The sequence below is a fragment of the Bos mutus genome, chromosome 8 (assembly GCF_027580195.1).
Source record: "Bos mutus isolate GX-2022 chromosome 8, NWIPB_WYAK_1.1, whole genome shotgun sequence".
Lineage (NCBI taxonomy): Eukaryota > Metazoa > Chordata > Mammalia > Artiodactyla > Bovidae > Bos > Bos mutus.
In genome coordinates this window covers 16,936,515-16,961,336 of record NC_091624.1, presented here as the reverse complement: position 1 = coordinate 16,961,336, position 24,822 = coordinate 16,936,515, and the positions used below count along the sequence as shown (strand labels likewise).

Below are 24,822 nucleotides of genomic sequence, written 5' to 3'. Positions count from 1 at the left end.
TCCATACTTCAATATAATAAGTATGACTTCATGTGAAAGTTAAAACTTTGCAAAAAAGACAAATGACTGTGGTAAACAAACTCAATGTGAAAGGTTCCTGATTCTTCTGGCCCCACCCAAAAGTTTTCTGCAAGCTGTGGCTCAGCCCCAGTCAGTCTCTTCACAGAGGTGCTCAAGCATTCCTTTGAGTCTCCCAGAGGAAAGATTAGGAAAGATTGAAGGCAGAAAGAGAAGAGGTTTTCAGAGAATGAAATGGCTGGATGGCATCATCAATGCCATGGATATGAAGTTGGGCAGACTCCAGGAGATGGTGAGGGACACGGAGGCCTGGCGTGCTGCAGTCCATGGGGTCATGAAGAGTCAGACACAGCTGGGTGACTGAACAACAACAACCAAAAAGAACTCATAATTATACCCTACATTTATACATATGACTATGACTTTATATATGTACATGGTCCAGCATATAACGGGCGCTAAAAAAATATTCATGGCTTGAGATTCTGAATCGCTTAAATTCTGTTGTTCCCTTGAGTAGTCCATGCTGCCTTCATTGTGTGTACTTCTGCCCTGGGACATTCCTTGTTTATATCTCCTTTTGCAGAAATCTTTCAATGTCTTAGTAAAATACTAGTGAGAATTAATATCCTAATGCAAACATCTGATATTAATTTTTTCATACCAATCTTCTTAAAGTCATTTGGCAAGGTGAGACTCATCACTGATTAATGATTCTCAAACATACAAATCTAATTCCAATGTCCTGTGTATTGGAGATCAAAAACACAGGTGTACAGACACCCCTAGACATGACCAGTTGCTGAATTCCTTACAAAGGATGCCAGCCAAAATCAACATGCCCAAAGCAGTTTTCCAGTAGAGTAATGGTGCAGAAGAGATTTAAGATATTTCAGCCACTCTAGGGGGATATCACTATCTCTATTTAATCTATGGTTACTTAAGCCGGACTCAATAAGTATTTGGGGTGAGAGCTGGTGTGAACAGCAAAAGAGTTGAAAATGATAAATCAGCTTTGTGGTCCTGCCACAGGGTTCCTGGTGATGGGTCATATCCTATCTTAAAAATTTTTTTCTAAAATGAAAACTGTTAACAGTGAAGCCTGTGCCATGTTGCTCTGTGTAGCTTTGGAATCACAAGCAGTTAATATGGGAAAGAAAACAGCAATGCAGAAAGACAGACACAGCACAACATCTTACTTAACAAGCAATAGAGAAATGAAGGGGTTGAAGGATAGGTACTAGAGTGTTGTCATCCACCAACAGTTAGAGCCTCAGGTACCGTGGTACCCACCTACCATGGTTTTTGCTACACATTACATTGCATCATGTTTTATTTCACTGTAAGGCCTATATTTAATTATCTATATATCAAGTACATAAAACACAAATGTATCTAGACCAAAATGAGCCTGTATAAGCTTTCATAAAAATAGCCACAGATCCGTGAAATGTTGATTTTCGGCTGTCCAGGTTTGAGATGTCATGTGTGCAGAGTAAATGAGCATCATAGATTTTTCAGTCTCAAATTAGAACATTCTTTTCTGGTGTCATCACAAACCAGCAGTGTGCATGGAATCCTAGTATTAACAACCCAAGCTATTTCTCTTCAAATTACTCTTAGCCAATTAGCAGCCAAGACATTCTTTGCCAGATCATGTGTCTTGAGTTAGTTTGGAAAACATGTGCATCAAACATTTCCTTCCTTCCTCCCATCTTTGATGCCTTCCTTCTTTCTTCTCCACTGTGATAGGTGCTGTGAACCTGGTGGGAAAGAAGAGATGTGGAGAGCAATTGTCACAGCGCGGTACATTCTGCGCCATCATCCTAAAGGTATGTGTGGCATGTCACGGGAGCACAGATTTGAGGAATGGCTTTGTTCACAGAAGGTTTCCTGAAATAGGAATTAGGTTGAGTCTTGAGGCTAGTTTTTTTTTATTTTCAGGATTCAGATGAAACATCTTTAGAAGGCCTTTTCCCAAATTTTCTAGTCCTTCTTTAAGGCAGGGGTCCCAAACCTCCAGAATCTAATGGCTGATAATCTGAGGTGAAGCTGAGGTAGTAGTAATAGAAATAAAGTGCTCAATAAATGTAATGTAATTGAATTATCCTGAATATACTCTCTCCCTGACCCCACCTCCATCCCAGTCTGTCTTCCATGAAACTGGTCCCTGGTGCCAAAGAGGTTGGGCAGCACTGCTCTAAGGTACAAGCGAAGAGCTAAAATTTACTTTTGTGGCTAAGTTGGCTCATTCTCTCTTGCTTTCTGTCAACTCTGCTTTTCATTAGAAAAAATTTGAAAAATCCAAAAGCATGTTAATCTGGTTGTTAAGCTCAGTTATTGAAAAAGAACAAGTCAAGATCTTCTCGTAAGGAATATCCAGCAAATAAGTGGAAGCAAAACTTCTTCATGGCGTGGTGGTGGCAAATGTCTCTTGGGAATGGGAATTCGATTTTTTTCTGTTCTTGGAGAAGTTAGCAGGGGTGGAAGATGCCACAGTGGAGTATTTGGAAGGCCTTGCCTACAGCTGTACAGCTCAGTCACCACTGACAGTGTGAAGGAGTTTTGAGGAGGTAGATTGCACCCAGATGGGGGGCGGGGAATAGCAGATGAGTCGTTAATATCATATGTGTGTTGCAATAAGACAGCTCAGGATCTGGATTTGAAGCACTAAATGTGTGTTACTCACACCTTGCTTTGTACAGTAATGGAAAGACCTGGTAGAGCTGAGCAGAGAAAATGTAGCAGGAAAACAACAGGACGTTAGTCCGATTCCTGATTCATCAGTTATTAATAGTGTGACCTTTCATTGCTTATTAAACCTTTAGGACTCACACTCCTCATCAGTGCAGTGCTGTGGGGTAAGGGACTCCTTATAATAAATCGTCTCTAATACAGAATATAACTTAAAAAATTTCACCAAATTGCAAAAGGAGAGTTCAGTTTAATTCCTATACGTTCACTGCATGTACTTGTGAAATCTTTCCTATAGAGACGTAAGCAAGCATATCTGGAAAGGATGTAGAAGGCATATTATACCCCAGAGCTAATAAGGGTTCACTAAATCTCTGTCTTGCATCTATGTACCTTGAACATCTACTTTCAAACTTCTTGTCCAAACCCATTTCCAATTACTCACCTTCAAGCATTTCCCATCTTAGTCAATTCTCATAGTTGTCTGAAAATATCAGGCATATTTTCACCTCCATCCCTTGACTTGTTTTCTTAGGAAGTTCTGTACCTAAGTAACCCCTGTATTCAAATTCAACATCCTTCATGGCCCATTGTATGGGAACGTATGGGAACTACCTCTGTGAACCAAACCTGACTGCCTCCTCCCTGAAGCTGAGAGGGATCTCAGCTCTCCTGCAGGCCAGCCATCTCTCTTAACAACACTTAACTTGCTTTCTACCTTGTGTTAGACTTATTTGTCTAAATATATGTTTCCTTGTTATAGAGGGACTGGATCTTATTAATGTGTATGTTCCCAGAGCTTATCAGAATGCTTGGAACATGGTGAACAATCAATTTATTCTGGTGGAATGCGATCAGGGAAAGATTTTTTTAAATTTTTTTGGACAGGAAAGTAGGATTTACTGGTGGGCATGAGTTAGGTGGGGACAGCACCAAGGCGCTTGTGAGTTCCGGGGCCAGCGTTTGTCCAGAGGGCCACGATTAGGGATGTATTTGATCCCACAGCCCATCCAAGATGAGCTGCTTTGCTAATCATGTTTTCAAGTTCATCCACTTTAAACTTAATGAATCCCCACGTCTTGGAGATGTGGCTCTTCTAGTGGCCAGGGAACTTGACCTTGGCCCTGTGGAGGGCCTCAGTCACATGCTCCTTGTTCTACAGCTTGGTATGGATGGGCCTAATGACTTGTCCAATGTGAACCCTGACCACTGTGTCCTGGGGCTTTCCCAAATTGCCACACATACCTGTCTGGAGCCTGGATTGGAGACAGCATGCCTGTCATGAATGTCCACCGGACATTATCTATCTATCTTCAAGGTCCCTTAGGGCAACCTGTATGGGCAATAGGCTGCGTACAGTACTGAGAAGGTTGTTGTTTGCAGCTGTTACGCACTGGGCCCCCATGAGAGATGGTGTTTTTCAATGGACAGTCACTCAGAGGGAACGTATGAGCCCTGTCACCAGCACAAGGCTACACATGGTCTTTCCCACCTTCCGCTCCAACCGCACCGGTCGCCTTGCTTCCTGCTGATGGAGCTGGTCCAAGCCTCTTCCTTCCTTAGGGCCTTTGCTTCAGATGCTTCCCCTCCGTCCAAGATCTTCCCCAGATAAAAGCACATCCCTGCTTTCACTTCCATCTGATGTTTGCTCAGGGAAAGTCAGAACTTCTCTGACCACCTTTTAAAAAATGGCAATTTATAAAACTCCCCATTCTTTCTGTCTTTTGTCTCCATAGCATTCATGATCACCTGACCCAGTATGTATTGATTTGTTTGGTAGCCATTAGTTGGCCCTATCAGAATGCAAGGTTGGGAGGGCTTTTCCCACAGTGTCTACAGCTACTCCTGGTGCACAGCAAACCCTGCAGTGTCTTACCTCCAGCATCTGCTTATTCTCATCAGCATGTCTTAGATTTCTCTAGACTCAAACCATTATGAAATCAACACTGCCTTCTTGCTTCTGAGCCCTCACCTCTACTTCCACAGTCTCTCTTCTGCATCACAGACCTCAGCTTAAGAACCTCTTATCTGATGGAGCAGGAAAATATGAACTACAGAAGTAGTCATAGGATTCACGGTATGCATTAAAAGAATGTCAAGGGATAAATAACTGGAGGAAAAAAAAGTAAAGGTATGTGCTTTATATAGAGAACCTCATAATCAGAAACAGAGTTGAATGAAGCCTACTCGTTATCAATAATACATTTTAGTTCAAAAGAAGGCTAGTGGCTGGTGTTCAGATTGGGCCCATAACTTGAGTGAGATTCAAGGATACACAGAAACTTTCATAAGTAGTTGCCATGTGCAAGGCATGTTATGTACTTAAAGGGGCTTTGTAGATTCCACTCTTAAGAATTTTGGGTTAATGATATGGTGCATTCTTATTGTTCAGTAAGAAATCCTTGGAAATGATCGATTAAACTTTATCTTGATCTTGTATAGTAATTTAATATGTAAGATTAAAATTGTTCTTAGATTCAATTGCAATTATAACAGGTCTACTTCTTTTAGAATGACCCTGATCTGCACTCAGAACTGTAATTATTTGAAACCACTGGCCTCTTAGTTTCTATTTCTGACCAATTTTATGTGTTGGTTTCAGGGTGGGGGTTTCCATAAAAATCTTAAACAGGCTGCACTCTAGTCAAAAAGTCATATTTGACCTATTTGGCTGTTAGATACTCATGTTGGAAAATACAAGTGTCAAGTCAAGGGCTTTGAAGAGATAAGATGCATGAGTGACATAGAGGGAAAGGGAGAAGGAGAAGGGAAAATCTATTGAATGAATATTTATTGAGCATCTTCTATGCACCAGCACTACCTGAGTAGTGAACATACAAAGATAATTAAAGGATTCTTCCAGTCCTTGAGGGAATCAATGTCTAGATTTTAAGTCTAGATGACAGGGGTTGTTGGCAGAAATGAAGAAGAAAGCAAGGGACACCAAGTGGATTAAAGATTAGAAGTTAAGACTTGGGCTTGTTGAATTTGAGATGAAAGCAATACATCCAAATGGTCGTTACCATGCTTTTAAAATGAGCCAGAAGTCTTGTGGGGAAAATGCAGGGAATAAATGATAGACCAGCATGACATGGATGTGAAAAGTCTGTTTTCTATTGAGAAGTATACATTTGATACTTCGTGGATGGGAGAAGGGTATTGGTTTTTTGGTTTTTTTTTTTCTCGTTTTTCCCAATTTAAGTTAAGACTTCTTGCCAAGTTTCTGCTTAGGAATTCTGAACTGAACTTCAAATGTTTAGGGGCTTCTGTCTTAAACACATTTGGAGTTGTGGCTTCTTGTTCAAGGAAGAAAACCCCTTCAAGTACATCAAAGAGCTGTGAGAAAAAGATACAGTGTGTTGACAATTTGTGTAAGGGCATCAAAACCAGAAATATTTCTCTGCTGTACACACATATTTCAAAGTTAAGGGGGAAAGCTCTCTGGTGAGAGGCTTCTGTTGCTGTGTTAAACCCCCAATACTTGGGAAATAACACATTCATTGTACCAAAAATATGACTTGACTCACCTAGTAATTTCAAGCCAAGGTCTAGAGGATGTTTTCTCTGGTAGGTAACCTGTGAATAATTGTGAGGTATCTCATTGCAGGGTCCAAGTAAGAAGAGTCAGGGCATAGAATCAAGGAGAGGAATGTTGGCAGAACATCAGAGGCCATTTGACCCAGGGACTCAGGAAAACTCCTTACAAATTCAGTTTCAGGCATGGTAGCCAGGATCTTGTGAGGGGATGATGTCACAAGATTGCTTGTGTTGATTTAAGTCCCATTTCTCTCCTTCATCCTTTTGTTAAAGTGGGTACAGAATAAAACCCACATCTACAAGGGGTGTTCAGTTCAGTTCAGTCACTCATTAGTGTCTGACTCTTTGGGACCCCATGAATCACAGCACGCCAGGCCTTCCTGTCCATCACCAACTCCCAGAGTTCACTCAAACTCATGTGCATCAAGTCAGTGATGCTATCCAGCCATCTCATCCTCTGTCATCCCCTTCTCCTCCTGCCCTCAATCCCTCCCAGCATCAGAGTCTTTTCCAATGAGTCAACTCTTCACATGAGGTGGCCAAAGTACTGGAGTTTCAGCTTCAGCATCATTCCTTCCAAAGAACACCCAGGACTGATCTCCTTTAGAATGGACTGGTTGGATCTCCTTGCAGTCCAAGGGACTCTCAAGTCTTCTCAACACCACAGTTCAAAAGCATCAATTCTTCGGCGCTCAGCTTTCTTCACAGTCCAACTCTCACATCCATACATGACTACTGGAAAAACCATAGCCTTGACAAGACGGACCTTTGTTGGCAAAGTAATGTCTCTGCTTTTGAATATGCTATCTAGGGGTGAACCTACTATTAAATTCTTGGTTAGAGGAGCCTGGGCGTCACATTCACACAGATGGGGTCTGGAGCCCCAGTTGCATCACATGCTTTCTGGATGAATTCAAGTAGGTTTCCCCGCCCTCCTAAAGCTTCTGTTTTATTTGAAAAAAGGAAGCAATAACGCCAGCTTCACAAGGTTGTTGCTTGAATGAATAAATGTTGGATATAAAAGGCCTAGGAGATGACTTGATGCTTAGGAAGAGCTCAGTAAATGCCACCCCACCCCCACCTCCCTTTGTGGTTTCCCTTGGTGGGATAAAATAATCTAAAACCTAGTTCAGGTTAAAATGATGTCAAATTAAGAAATCTTGAAGGTAGTTATTTGTATGGTGTTCTAGCTCTGCCACCACCAGTGGGTGTGACCTGAGGCAAGTCACTTAACCTCTCTCACTTCCATTTTCTCACCTACAAATTAAAGTTAACAAATGCTTGTAAATTGGAATAAGAGATCAAGTTAAACTCCTAGGCAGAGAAGAAGTAGATTAGCAAATGGTTAGGAAGGTCGACTCTAGAGTTAGGCTTCCTAAATTCCAACCTGGGCTCCGAAACTTACTGGTTCTGACTTTGGCCTAGTTACTAAAGATCATTGTGTCTCAGTTTCCTTATCTGCTAAGGAGGGATAATAATAGTAGTTTATGTCCCCTAGATATAGAGAGTAAATCAGAGAATGCAGGTAAAACTCCTAGCATATGCCTAGCATATAATAAGTACTCAATACATAGCTTTATGATCATAGGGAACTCTGTGGAAAACCTTGTAACTTATGACCAAAGACTATAGACTGAATTAGCAGAGAAAGTTTGACGTGTGATGTTGAACTGCTCTGACCTAGATACCCTGAGTAGACCTTTCATATTTCTGTTCTCTAGTAGAGTGCAGTGGTACTCGATTGTGCAGTGTTTGGAAACCATATGGGGAACAGCAGTGACTTATTGATCTTACCTGGTGGCTCAGATGGCAGAGAATCTGCCTGCAATGCAGGGGACTGGGGTCCAATCCCTGGGTCGGGAAGATCTCCTGGAGAACAGAATGGCTCACACTTGAGTATTCTTGCCTGGAGAATGGAGAATTCCATGGACAGAGGAGCCTGACAGGCTACAGTCCGTGGGGTCACAAAGAGTCAGACAGAATTGAGTGACTGAGTACATAGTGACTTATATTGTTAACATGTCAGCTCATTCCTCAGCCTCTCTCTATGGAGCTGGCCTTCCTTGAAATAGATGGGCCTTTGAAGCAGAACCCTTGGAAGAGTGTTGGAAACCTGCCCTATAGTAATCCGCAAGACTTTCAAGCCCTGACAGTACAGAAGATCTCAATTGAATACTGCTGTTGAGTAAGCAGAATCTGAAATGCTCTGTTTCCAATTCTGTTGCCCAAATAAACTTACATGAGGTTCAGACCTGAATTAGGCAGTAAGAGTTGCCAACCATGTCTCCTTGTGCAGCCTTAGTAAGAGTGGAGGTGCTGTCCTTGACATCTCTGTGAATGATGAATCCAGTTCGTTGCAGTTCTCTTTCTGGCTGCTGTCTAAAAACTTCTCTATAGAGAAGTTCCAAGGAAGGACGTGGCTATGGTCACCTGCAGTGCAACCAGAGAAAAGAGGGCATAACCAAGGCTAGACTGAGTCCTTTATAACAGGGGTCCCCAACCCCTAGGCCATAGACGAGTACCAGGCTGCACAGAGGAGGGGAATGGTGGGCCAGCAAGCAAAGCTTCATCAGTATTCACAATTCTCCATTGTTCTCCCCCAGATAGGACCATCTACTTGTGGGAAGACAAGTGCACGGCTCCCACTGATTTTGCACTGTGATGATTTGTATAATTATTTCATTATATATCAATTTAATAATAGAAATAAAGTACATAATGTAATGCTTGAGTCATCCTGAAACCATCCCCCCAACCCTAGTCCATGGAAAAATTGTCTTCCATGAAACCAGTCTCTGGTGCCAAAAATGTTGGAGACTGCTGCTTTAGAAGACTTATGTGCTAAAAATATGTGTCCCACCTCCACCCCTACCACTATTCCCCAAATTATACGCAATGAAAAGCAAATGTAAATTATGAAATTGGTCTTGTTCAGTCGCCCAGTGTGTCTGACTCTTTGCGACCCCACGGACTGCAGCATGCCAAGCCTCCCTGTTCCTCACCATCTCTCGGAGTTTGCCCAAGTTCATGTTCATTGCATCAGTGATGCCATGTAGCCATCTCATCCTCTGTCGCCCTCTTCCCCTTCTTCCCTCAGTCTTTCCCAGCATTAGGGACTTTTCCAATGAGTCATCTGCTTGCCTCAGATGACCGAAATACTAGAGCTTCAGCATCAGTCCTTCAGTGAATATTCAGGGTTGATCTTCCTTAAAATTGACTGGTATGATCTCCTTGCTGTCCAGAAGACATTCATGAGCTTTCTCCAGCACCACAGTTCAAAAGCATCAATTCTTTGGCATTCTGCCTTCTTATGGCCAGCTCTCACAACCGTACCTGACCACTGGGAAACCATAGCCTTGGCTATACGGACCTTTGTCAGCAGAGTGATGTCTCTGCTTTTCAGCACACTGTCTAGGTTTGTCATCACTTTCCTGCCAAGAAGCAGTCGTCTTCTGATTTCATGCTGCAGTCACCATCTGCAGTGATTTTGGAGCCCAAGAAGAGAGAATCTGTCACTACTTCCACCTTTTCCTCTGCTATTTGCCATTCAGTAATGGCACCGTATGCCATGATCTTAGTTCTTTTATAGTTAGTCTTAAGCCGGCTCTTTCACTCTCCTCCTTTACCCTCATCAAGAGGCTCTCTATTTCCTCTTCGGTTTCTGCCATTAGAGTGGTATCATCTGCATATTTGAGACTGTTGATGTTTTGCCTGCCTATCTTGATTTCGGCTTATAACTCATCCAACCCGGCACCTCATAATGTGCTCAGCATATAGGTTAAACAAGCAGGGTGACAGCAGACAGCACTGTCCTGTACTCCTTTCTCGATCTTCAACCAATCAGTTGTTCCATACAGGGTTCTGACTATTGCTTCTTGACCCGCATACAGGTTTCTCAGGAGACAGGTAAGATGGTCTGGTGTTCCTGTCTCTCTAAGAGCTTTCCACAGTTTGTCATGGTCCACACAATCAAAGTCTTTAACTTGGTCGATGAAACAGAGATAGAGGTTTTTCTGAAATTCCCTTGCTTTCTCTATAATCTAGTGAATGTTGGTAATCTGATCTCTAGTTCCTCTTCCTTTTCTAAACTGAACTTGGACATCTGGAAGTTCTTGGTTCACATAATGCTGAAGCCTAGCATGCAAGGTTTTAGGCCTGACCTTACTAGCATGGGAGATTAGTGCAATTGTCTGATGGTTAGAACATTCTTTGGAACTCCCCTTCTTGGGAATTGATCTGCTGGAGGAGGGAATGGCAAACCACCACAGTATACTTGCTGTGAGAACATCATGAACTATATAAAAGGCCGAATTATAAACTAAGTGTAGCCAAATCCAGCAAAGTTCTTATTTTCCAAGATATTTTTAAAATGTGTCTACATATTTTTTAAAAAATCCCTGTTTTTGGTGCTCAGTGCAAATGTGTACCATTGATCATCAAACCCTGACTGGTTATCCAGGTGATCCTGACCTTGGGATCACCATCCATAGACAGTGTGTGAGGTATCTGGAAAATGATTGTCCCTCTGATAAATGATTATAACTAACTGAGTGGGTCATTTGTTAAATGTTTGTTTTCCCCAAAAGAAGGGAAGAGATGGCAGGAAATAAGGGTGACATCTCCCTGGGAGTACTAGTCCTCGGCAGAAATGGCACACGTAAGAATTTGGAGTGAGCACAGAGTTCAGAACTCTGGAATTAACCTCCTAACTGGTGTCCTCTACTCTAGTCTGACTTATTTCCAATAGACTATATTGTTGCTGGAGTGAAATCTTTTTTTAAATGTGACCAGGATAATCTTCTATTTAAAATACTTTATATGAAATCTCACTGTTGCCTACAGAGTAAAGAAAAACTCCTTCCTTTGCACCTCAAGGTTCTTTTCAACCACTTTTTCGTACCTATTGAATTCTATTAATATCCCTCCCTATGGCCCCGACTGACCCTCTGCTCTAGCCATACACAGAACTCTTCCTAATCTCTAAGTTGTTTCCATTGGTTGCTTCTCTGTTCCACTTTCATCCACTTGGTAAGCTTCCAGTCCTCTTAGAACCCAGCCGTAGGTCCCCTCCTGTGGCCTGACGTCCCTGGTTCTGTAGGTGGATTTTCTCTCCTTTGTGCCCTGATGCTCTTGGTTTGAACTCTGTGGCCACACTTATGCTACAGCCTTTCAGACATGGTGGTTTCCATGTCTGTATCGTCTTTGCAACTGTGAGTTCCTTGAGGGCTGGGACCATGCCTTTTCACTTGAGTATCTTCGTTGACTTTGCAGTGCCCAACACACAGTAGATGGAGGAGAATGCTGAATCAATGCATTAACTAGTCATAAACTGTCACTAACACACTAACACCTACTTCCACGAAGGCCGAAACAGTGTAGCTGGCATTCAGTTGAATGAATGACTGAGGGAACGAAAAGCTCATAAAACTGTTATGAAAATCAGAATGAACACCGCAGGAACCTTGTGAACCATGAATAGGTGGGCCTGGGCAAGGGGCTGTTACTGTGATTGCCATGAGCACAGTCCCCTGGTCTTCGTAGCAGTGTTCCCATATGCAAAAGGCCATAGGAGCCAGCTTTCACCTGCCTGCCTGTCACCCCAGGTAAGGAAAAGGCAGCGTTCCATTGACTGGGTGTGTAATGGGGTGAAAGTGAACCTGCTGCTATTTCTTTCACAGCTTGTGAAGGCTGTGATGAAAAGATCTGAGACACTCTTTCGCCCTGGTCCTGGAAGAAGAGTGTCATAAATGTCCAATTTGCCACTGATTGCCACGTTGGCCCAGGGATTCCACAGCAACAGGTCATTCACATATAGCTAACTGGAAGTGCACATGTTGGGAAAATGCCTTAGTCTCTCGTATTTCTCTGACTGAGTAGAAAAATCTGAATAACTAAAACCACAATTAGTGAAGCAACTGTTCTAGGGTCTCAGAGTCAGACACAAGTGAGCAGCTAAGCGCACACACACACACACAAACATAGGAGTGGGTGTATTGTCAACATTTGAGGGAAAACGGAGCTCAGTCAGGTTAAGAGATTTTTCCTAAATCACTGTGTGTGTCAGTCAGGTTTCACTGTACTGTTACACTGAGGTAACAAACACCCCCAGTGCCTCACTCTCTTGGAGCAACAAGCCTGTAGTCACAGTCATTTTATACTCCTAGTGCATATCTGAAAGCAGCTTTGACTCTGCCCTGAGTGTCTTCTATATTCCAGAACCCAGGCTGAAAAATAGTCCTGATTTGGGATATATTATTCTCATGAGGGCTTCCCTCATGGCTCAGATGGTAAAGAATCTGCCTGCAATGTGGGAGACTTGGGTTCGATCCCGGGTGGGGAAGATCCCCTGGAGAAGAGAATGACAACCCACTCCAGTATTCTTGCCTGGAGAATTCCATGGACAGAGGAGCCTGGTGGGCTACAGTCCGTGGGATCACACAGAGTGGACACAACTGCTGCTGCTGCTAAGTCGCTTCAGTCATGTCCAACTCTGTGCGACGCCATAGACGGCAGCCCACCAGGCTCCCCCATCCCTGGGATTCTCCAGGCAAGAACACTGGAGTGGGTTGCCATTTCCTTCTCCAATGCATGAAAGTGGAAAGTGAAAGTGAAGTCGCTCAGTCCTGTCCGACTCTTAGCAACCCCATGGACTGCAGCCTACCAGGCTCCTCCGTCCATGGGATCCTCCAGGCAAAAGTACTGGAGTGGGGTGCCTTCTCCGGGACACAACTGAGTGACTCACATTTTCACTTTTATTCTCATGAGAGAGATAAAAGAACAGTGGCCCACCTCCCAAAGGCTCTTGAAGCTCTTCAGTTGTGACATCCATTACTTCAACACACAAGCCCTTGGCCAAAGCAAGTCACATGGCCAAGCTTGTAGTCAAGAGGATAAGTGAGGATTTCTCCCAGAGAGAGACACCCAAGTCCCATGGCAGTGGACAGGAATGAATGATTGAGAAAGAATAATTAGAGTCAATAAGAAAGTAACCTAGGAATTCACAGAGCTAGGTTTAAAACTAAAGTTTTTCCTAATTTAAATTCCAAGTTCTTTCCACCATACCAGGTGATCTCTGATGGGAACCTCACTGCAGATAATTTATTGAGTTTGATGACAGGAGCCCTGAGTAGAACTCTAAGGCTTGATTCCTGAAAGTGCAGGAGAAGGAAGAACTAAGGACCCATCTTGTCACTTAAGAGAACAGGATTACACGCGCACATCAGGGAAGTCCTGCACTGTTGTCTGGAGGGTAATTGGCATGAGAAACCTACGCTGTCTCTGCAGCCCTCACTGCTCGAGTAAATCTCCCACTGTACCTCCCATTACCCCTCGCTTAAAGCACCGATTATTCCTTTATTAGAGCTCAGCCACAAGTAGGCCATGAATTTTTATGGCTTTTCCGGATCTCATAAGGCAATGAGAATCATCCATTTAAACACAGTCACTAAACTCTACCACAGGTTTATGACCTGATATAGCATTTCACCACCATTTAAAAGAAGCTGCACCCACTCATCCCTTCTTGGAACATTTTGTCTCCTCCTTGAAAGAAAGAAAATCCCAGCTTCTCACTTTCAACCCCTTTCCCTTGGTCAGTGGTTCCTTTGAGAAGTGGCCAGGTTGAAATGCCACCATTGACTAAAGTCTGAATGCCCCATCTTTGGGAATCACTTCGACCTAGGGGGAAAATTACTGCAAACTTTTCCCAGCCTCTTCCAGTTCCCTTGGAGCGTTTATTCTGTTTAATTGATGTGTGCCTTCATTGGGCAGTTTATTCACCAAGCATTAACTGTGTAACTACTATGTATCTGACAATGTGCCAGGCATGACTGAACTTCTGGTCATACTGCCATGGGCTGCCTTTCTGTGAGGAAACAAGGAACAAGATAAAACACTGCTGATTCTTGAAGGACTTCAAAGCAATTTTGTGTGTATTGTCTTGTTTGACTATGTCCATGACCTTCACCATTGTCCAGAGTCATCTCACCTTGAACGTGGTGCAGCTAAAATGTCCTTGAGTTTTATCTGGAACTCAAGAGTATGGCTGAGTGCCGTTGGGTGTATGGCTCTGAATCCAGAGCTTGGTTTCATGGAGAAAGAAACTCGATCTCCAAAGCAGTTTAATTTCTGAAAATAACCACTGTATTTGCTGCTAGCGAACTATTTCGAAGAACATCCTGCCATCAAGTTAACTACTCTTAGCTTCCACATAATGAGATTCTTTTCCCCTGAGGTTTTTCCCCCCAAAATTAGAGACATTCATATCCATAGTTACTGGACTTTTCCTTCTGGATTTTCAAAGATACTTTTCAACTCAACATGTCTCAAAGCAAATTCACTGTCTCCCACATCTACTTACTCTTAAATTTGCTCATCATCCTTTCTTTCTCTCTTGGTCAGTGTGCAAATCATTTACTCATTCACCTGCATTTGTAACCTGGGAGACAGCCTTGATTCCTTACTCTCCTTTATCTGCACCAGTCAATCAGTTACTGAGCCCTGCCTTTCTTGCTTTCTTAACATCTTTCACATAAGTAATGTTCACTCCATCATTGCTGCCTCTGCCTCTTCTTACCAGGATTCCTACAGCACCCCCTCCAACTGTGGGCTTCTTGCCTCTAGGCTCACCTTCCTCCCGCCCATCTTAATCAGTATTTCCAGAGTGACCTTTCTACACTCAAATCTAATCATGTCACTCTCCTTTATAAAGCCTCCATTGGTCCTTCAGTGTGTTCAGCATAAAGGCCTTCTTTTTCAGCACAGAGCAACAAAAACCTAATTAGAGGCTTCCCACCTCCCACTTCCCTAATTCCTACCCCTCAAAATGTATGTTGTAAACAAATTGTGTCAACTTCCATGTCTATTTCTGGAAATGAGCCTCCATTTGCCCCCACATATGCTATATTGCCTCTCTTTGTCCTTCTGGAAGACTCTATCCACCCCTAAAGGCTCAATGCAAATCTTCTTTGTGAAGGACACTGCCTTACCATCTCTTTAGGATGACAGATCCCTTCCGCCTTTGAGCTTTCACGGCAACTTGAACCTCATTTAATTTTCCAGTTTTTCATCTCCTCTCCTAAACTGCCAGCTCAGTGGAACACAGACCGTGTCTTACAATACACCCTTAGTTTTCACTGCTTGCTTAGACCTGTCATGGCCTTTATCTGATCCTTCAACCTTGTTAGGCCCCTGTTATCCCATTTTACAGATGACAGTCAGGTTTAGCAAATGTATAAAGATTGTGCAGATGGTAAATGGAAGGTTTGGAGGTCCAAGCCAACTGTCCCCACTGCCACACACTCTTTGCTAATAGATGTCTCAGTAGCAGCAGTTTCTCCTGTGTGGGCAGAAGAGGCTGAACAGAAGGCTTATCTGGTTGGAAAAGAAGTCTAAGTGATTTGCCTTAAAGCTGCACTTGCAAGAAAAGTACAGAGGTTGTGTTTGGGTTGTGTTCTACATTGCTGTGGAGAAGAAGATGGCAACTCACTCCAGTATTCTTGCCTAGAAAGTTCCATGGACAGAGGAGCCTGACAGGCTACAGTCCATGGGGTCGCAGAGTTGGACATGAATGAGATAATGTGTGTGTTCAGTTTAGTTAAGTTCAGTCGCTCAGTCGTGTCTGATTCTTTGCGACCCCATGAACTGCAACATGCCAGGCCTCCCTGTCCATCACCAACTCCCGGAGTTCACTCAAACTCATGTCCATTGAGTCGGTGACGCCATCCAACCATCTCACCCTCTGTTGTCCCCTTCTCCTGCCCCCAATCCCTCCCAGAACATTGCTGTAAATGTTGTAATGTTTTCTGAAGTTATTTTTATCTCATACATGTTATATGAGTGAGAAAATTTGAATTGCCTGTATTAAAAGTCCTGTCATTGTTGTACCCATTTTTTTCTGTTTTTGGAAGGAGGCTCCAGCCAGCAGATAAGAATGTGGGGAGGGCCTTTGGCCTCTCTGGTGAGGCTGTTCTTGGCCTCAGAACATTGCCAGGCATTGAGTATAAGCCCAGCCTGAAGCTCACCAGAGTGGTGGTGTTCAGTTGTGTCCGACCCTTTGCAACCCCATGGGCTGCAGCATGCCAGGCTTCCCTGTCCCTCACCATCTCCAGGAGTTTGCCCAAGTTCATGTCCAATGCATCAGTGATATTATCCAACCATCTTATCCTCTGTCGCCCTCTTCTCTTTCTGCCTTCAATCTTTCCCAGCATCAGGGTCTTTTCCAATGAGTCAGTTCTTCTCATCAGGTGGCCAAAGTATTGGAGCTTCAACTTCAGCATCAGTCTTTCCAATGAGTATTCAGGGTTGATTTCCTTGAAGATTAACTGGTTTGATCTCCCTGCTGTCCAAGGGGCTCTCAAGAGTCTTCTCCAGCACCAGCACCGAAATGCTTTCCCTTAGGGAAATACCTCAGGTTCTGGCCTCAGGCTGATTGCAAGTGGATATCAGATGTGTCCATATTTCTGCTTCTAAAGAGTAAAATTGCTGCTAGTTTTACTTATTCTGTGGATCAGTGACTCCAGGATAAAGACAAACATGTGGCAAATTCCTTGTAGAGTTTAGAACTAAGGAATTGTTTCTCCTAAAAATATGCTAATCTTTTCTCATAGCAAAAGTTAATGGAAACCAGTAGAGCCCAAACCTGGGCTATGAATCAGAATTACCTGAGAAAAGTAATAAACACACTGATTCCTCCATCCCAACCCTGGAAATTCTGATTGAGAGACCTGGAGATGGGCTAAGAAATACTGAAGACAAGCTTGATTCCTGAGCTCTTTGTGCTGATTGAGCCACTGTTCCAGTAGTAGCCTCTCACATTTTTAAAAATATATGTTGTTCAGTCACCAAGTCATGTCTGACTCTTTGAGACCCCCTGGACTGCAACATGGCAGTCTTCTCTGTCTGGAGAAGCGAAGAAGATTCTTAAATCTCCCGGAATTTACCCAAGTTCATGTTCATTGAATCAATGATGTCATCCAACCATCTCACCCTCTGTCACCCTCTTCTCCTCCTGCCTTCAGTCTTTCTCAGCCTCAGGGGCTTTTCCCATGCTGTTTGCATCAGGTGGTGAAAGTATTGGAGCTTCAGCATCAGTCCTTCCAGTGAGTATTCAGGGTTGATTTCCTTTAAGATTGACTGGTTTGATCCTTGCAGTCCTAGGGCCTCTTAAGAGTCTTCTCCAGCACCACAGTTCAAAAGCATCAATTTGATGGTGCTCTGCCCATTTTATTTTATCTTTTAAAAAATTTTTACTTTATATTGTGGTAAAGTTGATTAACAATGTTGGGTTAGTTTCAGGTACATAGCAAAATGGTTCAGTTATACATACACTATCTCTATTCTTTCTCAAATCCTTTTCCCATTTAAATTATTACAGAATATTGAGCAAAGGAAGGGATTGTTGACTAAAAAAATACACAATGTGAGAGCTGTGAGTTAAGTTTTATTTGGGACAAAATGAGGACTGCAGCTTGGGAAATGGCACCTCAGAAAGCTCTGAGAAACTGCTCCAAAGAGGTAGGGGTGAAGGACAGTGTATATGTGATTTTAGTAAAGGGGGAATACATGCAGTCATGCACATATTTTTTTGTAGAAAGTTTCTTAAAGTTTCTACTGGTCTCATGAAGCTTCTGCTAGTCATGAGAAACAATTGTCACCATGAAAGATTTTAGTGTTTTATGAGATATGAAGAGATACAAGAATTGGACTCATAAAATAAGCTCCTGAGAATATCTGACTGTCTGAAGACCTGTCCTGCCAATTTTCTCAGTTTTTCCTCTTCACCTTGAACTCCTTCAGGGGTTGGAGGTCAGCAGTTTAGCAGCCCATGATTTAAACCCTGTAGAGGTAGATGGCAAGTGCCAACCTGTGGTTGACAGGCCAGATTGGGAGTTTGAGATTGACATGTACACACTGCTATGTTTAAAACAGATAACCAATAAGAACCTGTTGTATAGCACAGGAACTCCAGCCTCTCATGTTTTAGCCTGAGCTGTGGCTGCTTCCAAGGATGGGCTGTCAGTGCTGGGTCTAGAAGGCTCCCTCCTGGTCCCTGACTATAGAAGAGGTCAGCGTGGTGCAGAAGACAGTATATACCTCTAAGTCTTGGCATCTTTCTCCCCCAGTCTGAGGGTGCTCGGTCCTGGTAAAAGGTGAGCCCTGAAGCTGAAGGAACTCAGGCCTCTGAACCTTCCACCCACTTGCATCTGTGCCTGTGGGCTTGGAAAGGGAGGGGCTCTGCATCCACGGAGGGGAGCATCATCTCAGCTTCTAGGCAGGCATTTATGGGACAGCAGAGCACTGACTGTGAACTTGAAGATCCCCAAAGTAGATTTGCATGAGGTCACTGAGAGTTAGTGGCAGAGCCCAGATAGGAGTCCTGGGGCTGCCTTGGGCGCAGGAAGGCTGGTCCTGCCCCGGCCTTGTAGGAATAGACACAAAACATGGGATTAGAGTAACCGCTGCATATTCAGAAATCAGCCCTTTGTCTGTCTTTAACAGATCCACTGTTCATGCTCCCATTATTAGGACAAGAACTTCCCAGGAGACAGAAGGGAGGAAAATGAGAAGGATTCAAGGAAGCTCTACATTGGGGACAATTTTTTTTTTCTTTTTAAATTTCAAGTTAATATAAAACTGCTTATTTCTCCACTGCAGCTTAGTAACTACCAAACACAACTGATTTGTGTCATTTTTCTCAAACTGGCATGCTAATGGGTCCACAAGAGGAAAATAAAATATTTAATAAAATAAAATGTGACAAATGAACTCTTTGAAACAAGCCATGCTAGTGAGAGCTGCAGATACAGCAGAAGGAGGAAGGAGGTTCCGAGAGCTGGAAAGAGGCCCAGGTAAAAATTGTGATGGGTTTGGGAATTAAAAAAAAATTTTTTTTAATTGGAAGGATTTGACCATATTATACATAATCTGATGTATACATGTATACATTTCATCTTCACTTGCCATTCTTTTGTCGCTTCTCATTTGCTGTAGTCGGAGCAGGGTTCCCTATTATGTAAATAAGGGAATGAGACAGATGGTGCCACAAAGCAATGAATTCATTTGGGGGGAGGGCTTTAATTATGGATGGGTGGGCCCGGCTGTGTTTTGGGTTCAGCAAACGTCCCAAACGTTATGGGATTGGCAAAACCCCAGATGCAGTTTTCCAGGCACATTTTAAAAATCCTGTCATATTTGCAGGGGAATTGAAGTTGGGATTTGTTTCTTGTTCTTTATTAAATTCCTCAAGTTGCTGGCCTTGAGTTTTAGCCTCTGAAACTGTGGAGGAATTTGAGCAGTGTTTTAAGGAGCTGGTCTATAGTTCTTTTAAGAGTAAGGTACTTCATAGGTACTACTGAACTACTGAATTTTTTTTTTTTAATGGATTGTGAAAAAGAAATTTAAGGTCTAGGGTATGATAAATGAAAACTTAAAATTATTCACGTACCCAGATATGATTGCTATTTTTGGTATAATGAAATTTAGTATTTTTAGTACACTTTTTTTTAAACACCATTGAAATCTTACTATACTTGTCATGTTATATCTTTTTTTGGTCATTTAGTACTATGTCATAATTATTTCCCTGTATTATTATTTATAATTTTCATGAATATATAACAGTTCCTTGAAAATTTGAGTCACTTGAAAAAATTCAGACTGTATATTTTAGTGGTCATTTGTTTCACTCAGAATAATATAAACTAGATCCTTAGTCTGAGTTGTGTTTATGTTCATGGTCATTATAAAATCTGTTTGGTTGAAACAGATGAATAGGATAATCAGAGATAGCTATGGAGACTTTTGGGGTGCTATTAAAGGTCAGTATCCATGATAAATTGACTGAATTCATGTGGCAAGTTCACTATCAAAGGCAGACTCTCAAAGAGAGACCCAGAATAGGCTGAGTATACACAAAAGACTTAGGGTTTTGGATATTATTACATAAAAAGGCAAAACACAAGTTAGGTGAAAACTTACGGGAATACAGTATACCATTAGCATTTGTGAATTTGGTATCTGTGAATTCAGCTATTCACAAGGGACCTTGCACGGCCAGGATATGGGGTAATTTATCATTTTGCTGCAATAGCACTTTAAATCACATGGGTCTGCAAGCTCGCATTTCAGCCCCTCCATTCCATCTCTGAACCTAGCCAACCATCCAGCTTTTGTGTTTTAATAAGTATTATGGTTTTGCACTCCTTGACGAGAATTTAGCAATTCTCATAATGTGATAAACTGTACTTTGTGAAAAAAAAAAAAAAAAAAACTAGAGAAGAGCATCAATGGTAAGAGGTGGTGCTGGGAGGGAGTAGAAAATAATTCTAAAAAAAGTGATCATCTCTTGCCAGAAAGCTGAACCCTTGGATTCATTAAGGAATGGAATGTCACATTTGGCAGTGCTTGGGTTCCATGACATAAACGAGTCCCCCATACGCTCTGTACAGCATTGAAAAAAAGATAATTTCTGATTCACTTCAGGCAGAATTCTACCCTGGGCGAATACTACTCATTAAGAAAATCATCAAGGCACAACTAAAATGTTTCAGGTTTTCATTATTTCTTTTTCTGGGAGAAATTATATTAGAGCAATATTTGTGAATGTGCTGATTCATTAAGATCTTGGATATATCAAGGATTTCTTTGAATAAAATCTCTTTGAGGGAGAAGTTGCAGTGAGTCAGTTTCAACTCTGACAAATTCTGAGTTCCCTGAAAATTCCAGAGAAGTGAGGTAGGATGAGAATAACCTGTTGAGGATAGAGTAGTGAGTTTACTCAGCAAAATGTAACTGGCGTGGATGAGTGATTCATATCCCAAATGAGCCAAAGGAAAGCTGACTGCATTTGGTTGCTGAATGTACCTGTGACTGATCGGGTGACCAGAAGGAGATCATTTTAAGCTGACCATCCAAACCTGCTTTGATTCCAGATTAGAAATTCCACAGAGACTAGACCTAAAGGAAATCATGTTGAGATCAATCCCTAATGCTGGGAAAGATTGCGGGCAGGAGGAGACAGAGGATGAGATGTTTGGATGGCATCATTGACACAATGGACATGAGTTTGAGCTAACTCCAGAAGACAGTGAAGGACAGGGAAGCCTGTGGTGCTGCGGTCCATGGGGTTGTGAAGAATCAGACACACCTTAGCAACTGAACAACAATAACAGCTATTTTAAAAGCAATAAAAATGGAAACTTTTGCCCATAAGATCGGTATACAGAGCCCTGACTGATCACAGGCAAATTGTGGAGGAGACAAAGTTGGCTTCTAAAGTTTCCCTATAGCATGGGGTACAATAGGCCAAAGTTGAAATCCTGTCTGTTGATTACAATGTAACCTACCTTGTTCACTTCTCTCTGTGCCTCAGTTTCATCATCTGCAAAATTAGGGCCAGTAAAGTTGACCTTGCAAGATATATAATAAGCCAGTGCTTCTTGGGCTTCCCTTGTGGCTCAGCTGTAAAGAATCGACCTGCAATGCAGGAGACCTGGGTTGGGAAGATCCCCTGGAGAAGGGAAAGGCTAAGCATCTGCCTGCAATGCAGGAGACCCAGGTTTGATCCCTGGGTTGGGAAGATCCCCTGGAGAAGGGAATGGCAACCCACTCCAGTATTCTTGCCTGGAGAATCCCATGGAGGGAGGAGCCTGGTAGGCTACAATCCATGGGGTCGCAAAGAGTCAGACACGACTGAGCTACTTCACTTTCACTTTTCACTTTCACCCACTCCAGTATTCTGGCCTGGAGAATTCCATGGACTGTATAGTCCACGGGGTCACAAAGAGTCGGACACGACTGAGCGACTTTCACTTTCACTTTCACATGTTCTATCCATGTACCTCCCAGTATCAGGGGAGTAGATACCTGTTCCTCTGGAAGGACCAGAAAACGAACTGCCTGAAGCAAGTACTCACCTTTGTTGTTTTCTATGCCCTACATGCTCACAAGATTAATTCTTCTCTGGCCCCAGCAGTATCTCCAGCCTGGCCCACCACCATCCCCTTACCCTATGAGCTTCAGCTTCACTGGCTTTCTTTCTATTTCTTCAACGTGTCCTAAGCCCTGTATGTTTCAAGGATGTCTGTGCTCGCTTCCCTGCCACCACCACTCCCTGCCTTTCTCCAACCTCTGTTCTTGTCATCCTTCCGATTATCCTTAATTGGCTCTGTTCTTGGCTTTTTAAAAACTGAGGCTTTCATGTGTGCTCTGCTTAGGATCCCTTCTTTCTTAAAAGAGTCTTCAGAGGTAATGATTCAGGTCAACTTGAGATTCAAGTCCAAGTCTGATCATTCTGGGACAAGTAACAATAAAAGTTGAACTTCATAGTGAAAGACTTGGAAACTTCTAAGAACAGGAAAAACAAAACACTTAGCCTAGCTTTTGTGACTAACTCATCCGCCTCCTTCACTAGGTTGTAAATTTCCTGAGGTCAGGGACCATTTTGCTTTCTGCTCAGCATTTGGGAAGCTAACATTTAGTACTTCACTCAGTAAATACTTGGATAAATCAGTGAATCTTATAAGTTCATGCTAATTTTTTTCTTTTCTATAGTAAACCTATTTTCACTTGTTTGAGATAAAATATGCTGTCCTAAAATAATAATCCTTGAGTCAAGCTGTCCCTCCAGAAAGCTGTGTTGTTCTTAGTCTTCCCTGACACTGATTCATGGCCACAGTCACCAGAGTGAATGTATGTCCTTCCCCAATGATAACAGAGAAAGACGTTGAAATCATCGTACTTAAATTATCTTTATTATTCTCTTGCTTTTGTCTTCTCCAGAATCAGCTAGTTACTAGCAAACTTCTACAACCAATATGACAAAGAAAAGGTGTCTCAGGAGAGTTCTCCAGTGCCCCCATTGAAGCCATTATCATATTTAAATAGCAGGCTTTCCTCAGTCTGGTTTACAAGAGGAGGTTGAGTCTTTAGAAAAGATTCATTCAACAATAAGCACAAGTGGGTGGTTCCTACTGAGAAGTTCTTCTTCAGGTAGAGTTAACAAACTAGCCACTTCCTGTTAGATTTCAATTTTGTAACTTATAGTTTGGATGGCATATGAGTCATGTTTGTAAAGGAATGACCTCAGTTGACTTACGACTTTTTCTCTCTGTATATAAAAATCAGAAAGCTTAAATACCTGGAAAATTAGACAGATATTTTTGCAAGGTGAACTTTGTTCCATTTTGTGCCCTCCATCCGCCCTAAGAAAAGGGGACAATTTTCACTATCATGGAAGGCAATCTTTGCCTCCCACCAAGTTTCTTAAAATGAAGGATCCACCAGATAAAATGCGTGCTCAGATTGGGAAGTGAACAAAATAGTAGATAAATGTCCAGTGAAATTCTTCTACTTGCCCAGTTACTTTTCACATTCATTTTAAGAAAGTCATTCTTTCAGGGATAAAGTTTTTCAAGTCATTGAAGTACATGTTTTGTTTTAAGTGGTATTATAGATTAAGGATTGTATACTCTCTGAATTAGACTTCTTGGTTCAAATCTGATATTCTACTTGGTTTTATTTAGCCTTTTGATGTCTCCATTTTATCATCTGTAAAAATGGGATTATATTAGTATCCATCTTACTGGGCTTCCCTGGTGGCTCAGATGGTAAAAAATCTGCTTGTAATGTAAGAGACCTGGGTTCGATCCCTGGGTCGGGAAGATCCTCTAAAGAAGAGAATGGCTACCTCCTCCAAATTCTTTCCAGGAGAATTACATGGACAGAGGAGCCTGGTGGGCTACAGTCCACCTGATTTTATTTAGCCTTTTGATGCCTCCATCTTATCATCTGTAAAATGGGATTATAAGAGTATCTATCTTATAGGATTGTATCAAATGACAGATTTGGACTGTACCAATGGTGCTCTGCTTAAAATCCCTTGTTTCCTAAAAGGGTTTTCAGAAGTAATGATCCAGACAAACTCAAGATTCAAGTCCAATTCTGAATATTCTAGGACAAATAATAAAAGTAGAATTTTGTGGGGCAAGACTTGGTAACCCCTAGGAACAGGAAAGGTGAAACCCCTTTCTTACCTATTAATCTAACTTTATTCAGTTATTTATCCTTAGTCCTTTCTTAAGAGCTACCACTGAGGAAGGAAAATGATAATCCTTTTTTTTTTTAACATGCTACAGGAACTATCTGATAATTGATATTTTTATTCTTTGTATAAATATTTTACCTTAATTTAGTAAAGGAAAATGTTACCTTGTTTTAATTTTTTTGAAAAATTTGATATCACCTTGGCTGAATAATATATATTTGCTAAAATGATCGTTATGAAGACATAGCAAAGTGAAATTTACATCTCAATGATTCATTCAAAAATCATTTGTTGAGTTCCCATTTTATGTCAGGCCCTGGGCTAGATTCTGTGGCTATAGACATGAAATGTAGCCCCTGGTAGAAGCATTTTACATACAGTGGGGAAGATAGGCAATTAGACAATCAAATAATATAATATAGTAAATATTGTCATATAAATGAGTATGGGAGTGAGAAGACTCAGGGAAAATGTTCCTGAGCATAGTGAAGCTTGAGATCTTTTTGTGGAAAAGTATGGTTTGCCAAGCC

General features: G+C 42.1%; 1 long non-coding RNA gene and 1 other non-coding gene across 4 annotated transcripts in view; one reads left to right on the top strand and one right to left on the bottom strand.

Moving 5' to 3' along the window:
* LOC138988953 (uncharacterized) overlaps nucleotides 1–24,822 on the top strand; it is a 153,030-nt gene that overhangs the window by 13,528 nt on the left and 114,680 nt on the right. For all 3 annotated transcript variants that reach the window (XR_011465222.1, XR_011465223.1, XR_011465224.1), the window contains exon 2: nucleotides 1,771–1,850. This is a non-coding gene — a long non-coding RNA (uncharacterized lncRNA). The remainder of the gene's footprint in view (nucleotides 1–1,770; nucleotides 1,851–24,822) is intronic.
* LOC138989024 (small nucleolar RNA SNORA70) lies at nucleotides 4,018–4,146 on the bottom strand. The gene has a single exon (XR_011465269.1). It is a non-coding gene; the product is annotated as a small nucleolar RNA SNORA70 (small nucleolar RNA).